General features: G+C 44.1%; 1 protein-coding gene across 2 annotated transcripts in view; it reads left to right on the forward strand.

The window, feature by feature from the left end:
- EGF (epidermal growth factor) overlaps positions 1–7,901 on the forward strand; it is a 186,233-nt gene extending 178,332 nt beyond the window's left edge. For both annotated transcript variants that reach the window (XM_068281466.1, XM_068281477.1), the window contains one exon: positions 5,795–7,901. The gene's annotated coding sequence lies outside the window, so the exon portion shown is untranslated. The remainder of the gene's footprint in view (positions 1–5,794) is intronic.
- Positions 7,902–8,881: the final 980 nt, after the last annotated feature.

Here is an 8,881-nt window from a genome sequence, read left to right on the forward strand (position 1 = left end):
CACAAAAGACCCCAGGACAACATCTAAAGAACTGCAGGCCTCACTTGCCTCAATTAAGGTCATTGTTCACGACTCCACCATAAGAAAGAGACTGGGCAAAAACGGTCTGCATGGCAGATATCCAAGGCGCAAACCACTTTTAAGCAAAAAGAACATTAAGGCTTGTCTCAATTTTGCTAAAAAAAATCTCAATGATTGGCAAGACTTTGGGGAAAATACCTTGTGGACCGACGAGACAAAAGTTGAACTTTTTGGAAGGTGCGTGTCCCGTTACATCTGGCGTAGAAGTAACACAGCATTTCAGCAAAAGAACATCATACCAACAGTAAAATATGGTGGTGGTAGTGTGATGGTCTGGGGTTGTTTTGCTGCTTCAGGACCTGGAAGGCTTGCTGTGATAGAGGGAACCATGAATTCTACCGTCTACCAAAAAATCCTGAAGGAGAATATCCGGCCATCTGTTCGTCAACTCAAGCTGAAGCGATCTTAGGTGCTGCAGCAGGACAATGACCCAAAACACACCAGCAAATCCACCTCTGAATGGCTGAAGAAAAACAAAATGAAGACTTTGAAGTGGCCTAGTCAAAGTCCTGACCTGAATCCTATTGAGATGTTGTGGCATGACCTTAAAAAGGCGGTTCATGCTAGAAAACCCTCAAATAAAGCTGAATTACAACAATTCTGCAAAGATGAGGGGGCCAAAATTCCTCCAGAGCGCTGTAAAAGACTCGTTGCAAGTTATCGCAAACGCTTGATTGCAGTTATTGCTGCTAAGGGTGGCCCAACCAGTTATTAGGTTCAGGGGGCAATTTCTTTTTCACACAGGGCCATGTAGGTTTTGAGTTATTTTTCTCACTAAATAATAAAAACCATCATTTAAAACTGCATTTTGTGTTCAATTATGTTATCTTTGACTAATAGTTAACGGTTTTTGATGAGCAGAAACATTTAAGTGTGACAAACATGCAAAAGAATAAGAAATCAGGAAGGGGGCAAATAGTTTTTCACACCACTGTATATGAGCTGGGGATCCTCTGTTACCCGTTGACCTTCATGTCCTCCTGTATGAGCTCATTAGGAATACAGAAGACTCCTATATAGACAGATTCCATGTGGAAATACTCTTCTTGGTAAAGATCAGTCTCCAATGCAGGGACAGCACTGGGGAGGAATCCTGAAACAACTGAAGAGCTGGTACCCACTACGTGATTTTCATAGTGATTTTTCGAAACAATCAATGTTTTGACCGACAAGGTTCCAGCCATCTCATGACGTGGCTACAGGCGCACGGATACATGAATGACGTTTCGCCACCGTCACTACAGATTGGATCTTTAACCGCTTAAGGACCACAAACTTACACCCCCCAGTGACCATGCTATTTTTTTTACAATTCAGTGCTCTCCAGCTTTAACAGTTTGCTGCAGAGCCATACAAGTTACCACCCAAATGAATTCTACTTCCGTTTTCTTGCCACCAACAGGGCTTTCTGTTGGTGGCATCTGATTGCTGCTGCATTTTTTTTTCTCAATTAATTTTGTTCTTATTTATTTTTTAATAAATGTGTCTATTTTCTTTCTATTTTCCTTCCTCTCCAAGAGATTCAATTAATGATCACCTCTGATAGGCATCATAGCGCGATCCCCGCTAATCTCCGCCCCCAGGACTTGATGCCATTCGGCGTTAGGTAGTCCTGGGGGAATCACTCTGCGGCCGCTGATTGGCGTTAGGCGGTCGAAGAGTGTTTAAGATCACCGACGACTCCCACACAAAGTACTGAGGTAATTCCCGTTCATGCCCGTCGCGTGATGTTGCATGTTCCTGTGGACAGGAAGATGGATGTGGGAACCTCGTTTGTTGGGAGGAATTGCTGTGAGGTTCCCCGTTCCTTCTTCAGGTAAGTATTCAGCTTTATGCATGGTCGGGAGAAGGGACTCATGCCCCAAAATTAACCTTCTGGGGACCGGCAGGCTGACCCCTCTTAAGGACCAGGGCATTTTTCCATGTCGGGAGGGGGGCATTTAGGCAGTATAGATAGCTAGGTATGGGTGACCCCAGTATAGATAGGTGTCCCCTGTATAGCCTGTAGCCATTACTCACCTCCCCAGCTCGAGTGATGAGCAGCTATACCCCCTTCCGCTCTGCCCAGCATCTCCGCTCGCACTGCCACTAAGTTCTGGGTCCTGGCTTGATAACGTCATCAAGCCGGGACCAGACACTAGAGGCAGAGTGAGCAGGGATGCTGGGCAGAGAGGAGGGGAGAGACGATTGCTGGGGGAACACCAGGAAGGTGAGTGCCGGTCCTCTTCTTCCCCTCCTAGCACCGCTGCTTACAGTGATCACTACGATTGGCTGGTGATCGTAGTGATCACGTGATCAAAAGCCAATCGCTATGGTTCCTAATCAGTGAGGGGTGATGCCGGTTGTCATATGGATAGCTCCCCTTTCAGGTCTGTGCGATCGCGTCGGGAGCGCAAAAAGCAGGTGCCTTAGGCAGCCACAAGTGCGAAGTAGGATTTACAATGCACGGTCCCCAGGAGGTTAAAGTGTACATGAGAACAATGAAACACAAAAAAATATACTTACCTGGGGCTTCTTCCAGCCCCCTGTAGTCTGTGGGCTTCCTCTGTGTCCATCTGGTCCCATCCGTTCTTTACGCCATCAGCTCTAGTAAAGTCCCCGACTGCATTGCTCTCAGGTTTACTTTAACTGTGGCCCATTTACAATGCGAGCAAAGGCACATTGTTAGGGTAAATTTGTAGTTTTTTGCTATTTTTATTATCTTTATAATTGCAGAAAAATGTTTGTAAGCGGTCCTGCACCAGATCTCCCGTTCATCTTATCTCTGATGAAGAGGAACACACCTGTTCTGCGCGTACGAGAGAGAACGGCGCCCGGAGACTTGGGCACAGGACACAGCCAGCTGATCCTGCTGCCGCACAAGTCCGGGCCGTGTTAATTACTATTCCCCCTCCAGGCCGCCATGGATAGTGGGGGAATGAAATAATTCGGCTTCCAGCAACTGATAAACAGGAGTGGATGATTTTCAATAAAAAAATGTATGCAATGTGCAATATTTTGCAACAAAAAGCAATTGTTTTCTTGCATACGAAATCGCATTCAACTGTAAACCATCACATTGACTAACACTGGTTTTCAGTTGAAATGCGATTTTACGTGCAAAAAAAAAGCATGTGATTTTGATAAGTGTGGTCCCCAGCCTAACTGATTTTTGTATTTATGTGAATTATATTTTTCAAATTGTTTAAACAATGATCTTAAATGTAATAGTACTGTTAGTAGACACATGCATATCTTTCCATGATGTCTGTATAGGCACAATGAGGCCTAGGAATGGAAATGTCAGTTAGAGTCTATAAGAGGTATAAATGACATTCTCAGCCAAGCAAGACTAGAGTGTGTTCACTGACAGACCTGACCATTGGAGTCTTAGAGCCGACAGGCCCCATGCTCCATAATTTATTTACCAAGCCTTAGTTAATTTTTATTTTCCTACAGAGGATTTACTGCCACATGGATGTTTTCTTATCATTAATAAACACTGTGCGGAAAAAGCATATGTCTCACAGTGACATTTTGGGAGGTGTAGCACTGAAATGTCTGTTTTTATCCCAGGTCAGATTTCTTATTGCTTTTAAAGCTATGCTGGTATATTGGGTGTCACCTGAAAACTTCTCTTCAAGGAAGAATCTGAGGAAATTCTCTTTGTCACCAGAACACACATATAGATATGTCTGCCTTATTCTGTATATGTGCTCATGGATCTGCATATGTGTCAGTCCTTCTGAAGATTAAAAGGGACTTCTATATTATTATTTTCAGTCCTGTGGACAGCTAGTGACAGAGAGCAGTTCCCCTTACAGGCGTACATGTAAAAAGGGTGCCACGGTAATTTAGGCACCAGAAATAGTCGCTAGTAGAATATCTGTAAAATTACAGATATTCTACTGTGTAATTACAATAGTAAAATATTGGTCATTTTTACTCCCTTTATCAATGCCTAACCCAAACCGACCCTCCATTGATGCCTAACCCTAATCAATCCCCTCAACTGATGCCTAAACGTAACCAAACCCCCCAACTAATGCCAAACCCTAACGACCCCTCCCAACCTATGCCTAGTCCTAATCAACCCCTCCAACCTATGCCCAACTCTAACAGACCACCTCAACCTATGCCTAACCCTAACTAACCCCCTCCACCACCATATCCCTAACACATCTCCCCCAAGTGATACCTAACCCTAACTAAACTGTGGCTACAAATATCAGGTGCCGGAGTCTCCATCATAGGCTCCTATGCCATCAGCCAAGATTAGCTGCCATAAGTGGCAATTTGGGCACCAGGGCCACCCACTATACAAACTATGGCTACAAATAGTGGGCGGGCACCCAAATGACCAATTATAGCAGCTAATCACTCAAATGACCTTCTTAGCCCTACTAGGCCACATTAGTGCTATGATGCCACAAGCGCAACATATTGTGGATATTTGTAGCAGCTACACAGCTTTAGAAGTAAGTCTGCCCATTTTCAGCAGACTGTTAAAACCATATCCCACAAGCAACAGCCCATATTTCAATAAACACGTATGGTTGACAGTTACAAGTCTCTTCTGAAATAACAGTTCATGTACCATAGACCTTAAAGTGTTAATGCAATGTCTAAAAATAGACCACTTTTACTCTACTGGCATGTCACCCCCATTATCTACAGTAAAAGCTGCCATACTGATAATAAATAGCACTGTGATGATCCCTTTTTAAAATGTTCACTTTCTTCTTCCCGCTTGTAAATTGTCACTCTGCCTTATCTTCCTTGTGCAGATTGGTATCAGGGACTTCATCACACACGGAGCATGACATACAGTTCAGCCATAAGTAATTTATTTTACTGTCCACAATGAGAGTGACATGCCTTCAACATGTAGCCCAAGTTCAGGCAGAGGCTGTTAAAATATGAAATGCAGACTACCAGAATTTTGACAAGAGTAATTAGCAGCTGTTGAATTTACTGCCGTAGCATCAAAGATACAGCTATTACAGTGCAAAGCATGATGGGAGCTGAGTATTTATTGACCAGTGGGTGGTTCTTCTTCATGAGAAACGTATTAACTAGAAATGTACTTTAGCCGGATCTCCAATAGCCAGTGGGAGCAGACAGTCCCAAATTTGCATTCCACTTACCACAACCGACAAGTGTGAGCAGATCCTATTTATAAAAGTTGATCCATCAACTGTCAGTTTGTAAAAATTGCGGTTAAACAGACTCAAGCAAATGCAGGTGTTGCCTGTTGGTGGCATGCACTGTCTCTTCTCCTCAGTGGCATCATTAGAGTGAACAGCAGTTGAATTGTGACCAGATCGATCATTGATCCACCCAGATATTTGGATACTGTATTTCAGATTAGGGGACCTGCCAGGCAAATAAATATGGTTTGCTTAGTGAAATCTAGCACTTATCTCTTCCAGTCAGATTACTGACCATGAATCACTTTGAGATTGATTTAGTAAGGCTGGAGGACAGAGAAGGCAACCTTAAGGTACGTACACACATCTGATTTTTCCAAATGACCGGTTAACCGTTCAGACCGGTCGTTTGGACTTCAAATTGGGCATGTGTACAAACGGTCGTTCAGCTGAAAACGCTGGTTTTGATGGATCCGCTTGGCAGATCGGTCAAATCCAGTCTTATCAGCTGAGCTTGTACTCCATGAATTTCCAGGAAAATCACGTGCATGCTTTTGACTCATCAACATTCCTTCTTTTGGCAGTGGTCAACGAGGCTGTGAAATCGGGAGGATGGACTTGTGACAGATCTTTGAAGAATCAAGCAAAGATTTCTAATATGTAAAGTAATGATGGAATGACTGTGCCTGCAAAAGCTCCAGTTCTCTGTAAGCCTGAACCCGAGAGCAGCGGAAAACAGAAGTGATTCAGCAGCAGCAGCCATCTGTAGCAGGGAGAAGAAGATGAATCGTCTAAGATGGAATGTTACACAAAGTTACTCACAAAAATATTTTATGTGGGTTTCTTATTTGACTGAAGAATGTTGTACTACTAAAAATGCAGATTGTAAATTACACTCCTGCACGAGAGGTCAGTTCACACTCTTCCCTAATACAAGCTAAGGAGCACAGCAGACTACTGGCCAAGCATTATTGTCTTTTTTCATGTACCGCCCTTCCTTGAAAAAGAGCTATGACTACTATATGATCAGGGACATGCTTAGAATCCATGGTAACCTATGCAGAGTCTGTGGTGATCCCATTTGGACCATGGCACATTACTTTGATGCTGCAAAGGTCCAAGTGGCAGTGTTAGGGCTCCATTGATGTTGCTAGAGTACAAGCATTGTGCCTCATGGGAGCAGAGCGGAGTGGCACACATGTTTATAGGAGGAAACTGACACTTCCTCTCCACCCCCTTTATGACTATATTCATGGTGCCATGTGTGGCCACACAGTTTGTACTTATCAAAGGCCAGACCTCTATATGATTGCACTTTGAGCTAGTTTGTCATTAGTTGCCAAAACACAATTTATGGTTAAATGGAAACCATCATGAGATATGCTTGATTGTTGACTGACAGCATCTTGATGATTGTTCTTCCATATAGCAGCTGATCCTGACCACCACAATAGCACATTGTCAGTGCTGAAGCTATGAAATGATTAAAGTGCACCAGAGGCGAATCTCGGGTTAAAAATTACAGACTTACATAAGACAAGGGAAGCCTGTGGATCCTGTAAAGGCTTCCCACACCATCTTCTGGTCCCCTGTTGCCACTCACGGAACCCCCAAAGAAATCCAACAAGGGCTTGTTGGATTGGAGATCAGGAACGAGCAGCTGTACTGCGTCTGCATGAGCTTGGCCGCACCTGTCTGTGCAGTAAGCCAGAACCGCTCACGTATGAGCGGCTCCATGCTACCGTACAGACATGGCCTTGCTCACAAGGGTGCAGCTCGTGAATAAAGGTGCAGCTCGTGAATAAAGGTGCAGCTCGTGAATGAAGAGGATCGGATCTTCCATAGGCTATCGGCGAGTGGTGGCAACAACGAGGAGGAAAGCCTCTACAGGATCCACATGCTTCCCTCTTCTTTGATAAGTATGTATTTTGTTCCCCAGGTTTGCATCAGGTTTTTTTTAAGAAATTGCAAACAGTGTGTGGGACCCTGAACCTGAGGACTCATCTACGGCTGCATTCAGCTGATGCCATTGTTAGTCATTGGTTCCATAGCATTCATTATAACCCCTACATGTGGTTTGGATACTAATAACCATTACAGATGGCGAATGGGATGCTAATATATGCATGTATGTAGTCTTGTATGCAAATTGCATGCAGCCTGGACAAGGGTCAATCCAAATTGACAGGAAGTGCGCTTCATTGGCTCAATTCCAAGCTGCATGCAATATGCACTAAATGTCTTGACCTCTCTCTCACTATGGCTGTCCATGGGAAGCAGATTTTAGTGTTCTTCCATGTGATTGTTATATAAGGTATATAGTATTGGGGGCGAGGCCAGTACAAGATTGGCATTGGGGACCATGCTTCTGAACCTATACCATGTGATGCTGTTGGACCTGAGCAATGTATTTTATCTTTTGATGAACACCACCATCTACCAATGTGTGCATCCATCCACCAACTCATGGATGCACATAGAACATTCTGAAAGCAATAGCAGTAGTCCCTGGATCACACACCTGAAATAAGCATGTTGCTAATACAGTCAGAGACATCTGATCTGAATGCTTGTTCAGGGTCTGTGGCTTAAAGTATCAGAAACAGAGGGTCAGCAGGACATCCAGGCAACTGGTATTGTTTAAAAGGAAATACATATGGTAGCCTCCATATCCCTCTTGGTTCAGGAGTCCTTTAAAGGGAAGGTCCAAGCAAAGTAAAAAAACGGGTTTCACTTACCTGGGGCTTCTACCACCCCCATGCAGCCATCCTGTGCCCTCGTAGTCTCTCACTGCTGCTCCAGTCCCCCGCTGGCAGCTTGCCGACCTCGGAGGTCGGCGGGCCGCATTGCGTACATTTTTACGCATTCCCGCTAGTGCAGGAACATTAACACATACATTTTTACGCGTTACTGGTTCAATGCGTACATTTTTACGCGTTGAACCACTAACGCGTAAAAATGTATGTGTTAATGTTCCTGCACTAACGGGAATGCGTAAAAATTTACGCAATGCGGCCCGCCGACCTCCGAGGTCAGCAAGCTGCCAGCGGGGGACTGGAGCAGCAGTGAGAGACTACGAGGGCACAGGATGGCTGCATGGGGCTGGTAGAAGCCCCAGGTAAGTGAAACTCGTTTTTTTATTTTGCTTGGACCTTCAATTTAAGAAACCTGGAAAGAGAAGTGAAGAGAAGCAGGAGTGATCAGGTAAACGCTGACTTTGGTTCTTTTAAAATTGTGTGTTAATATGGTACAAATGTTTACATCTCTCCTGTGTCATATCAGATCATAGTGAGGACTGATAAAAACTGAGTGACATAGCGGACATGTCCTTGCAGTCACATGCAGTACCTGCAGCAAAAACTTAAATCCAGGTCTACATGGATTTATTACAGAAATGTTGCACTGTGAGTAATGCACATGACAGCAACTACACAACCGCTATTTCACGAACCTTTTAGCAGTTCTCACTATGATCTGATATGACAGAGGTGAAGAAACCAAACTTTTGCAACGTAACATCAGACATATTTTAAAAGAATACAGCTGCCAGACCACACAGGTTCTACACTGCTCTCCTGCTTTCCAGGCCTTTGTAATCAGGGGTTAAAGGGGAACTGAAGTAAGAGGTAAACGGAGGCTGCCATATTTATTTCCTTTTAATCAATACCAGT

Source organism: Hyperolius riggenbachi, chromosome 1 (assembly GCF_040937935.1).
Source record: "Hyperolius riggenbachi isolate aHypRig1 chromosome 1, aHypRig1.pri, whole genome shotgun sequence".
Taxonomy (NCBI): Eukaryota; Metazoa; Chordata; class Amphibia; order Anura; family Hyperoliidae; genus Hyperolius; species Hyperolius riggenbachi.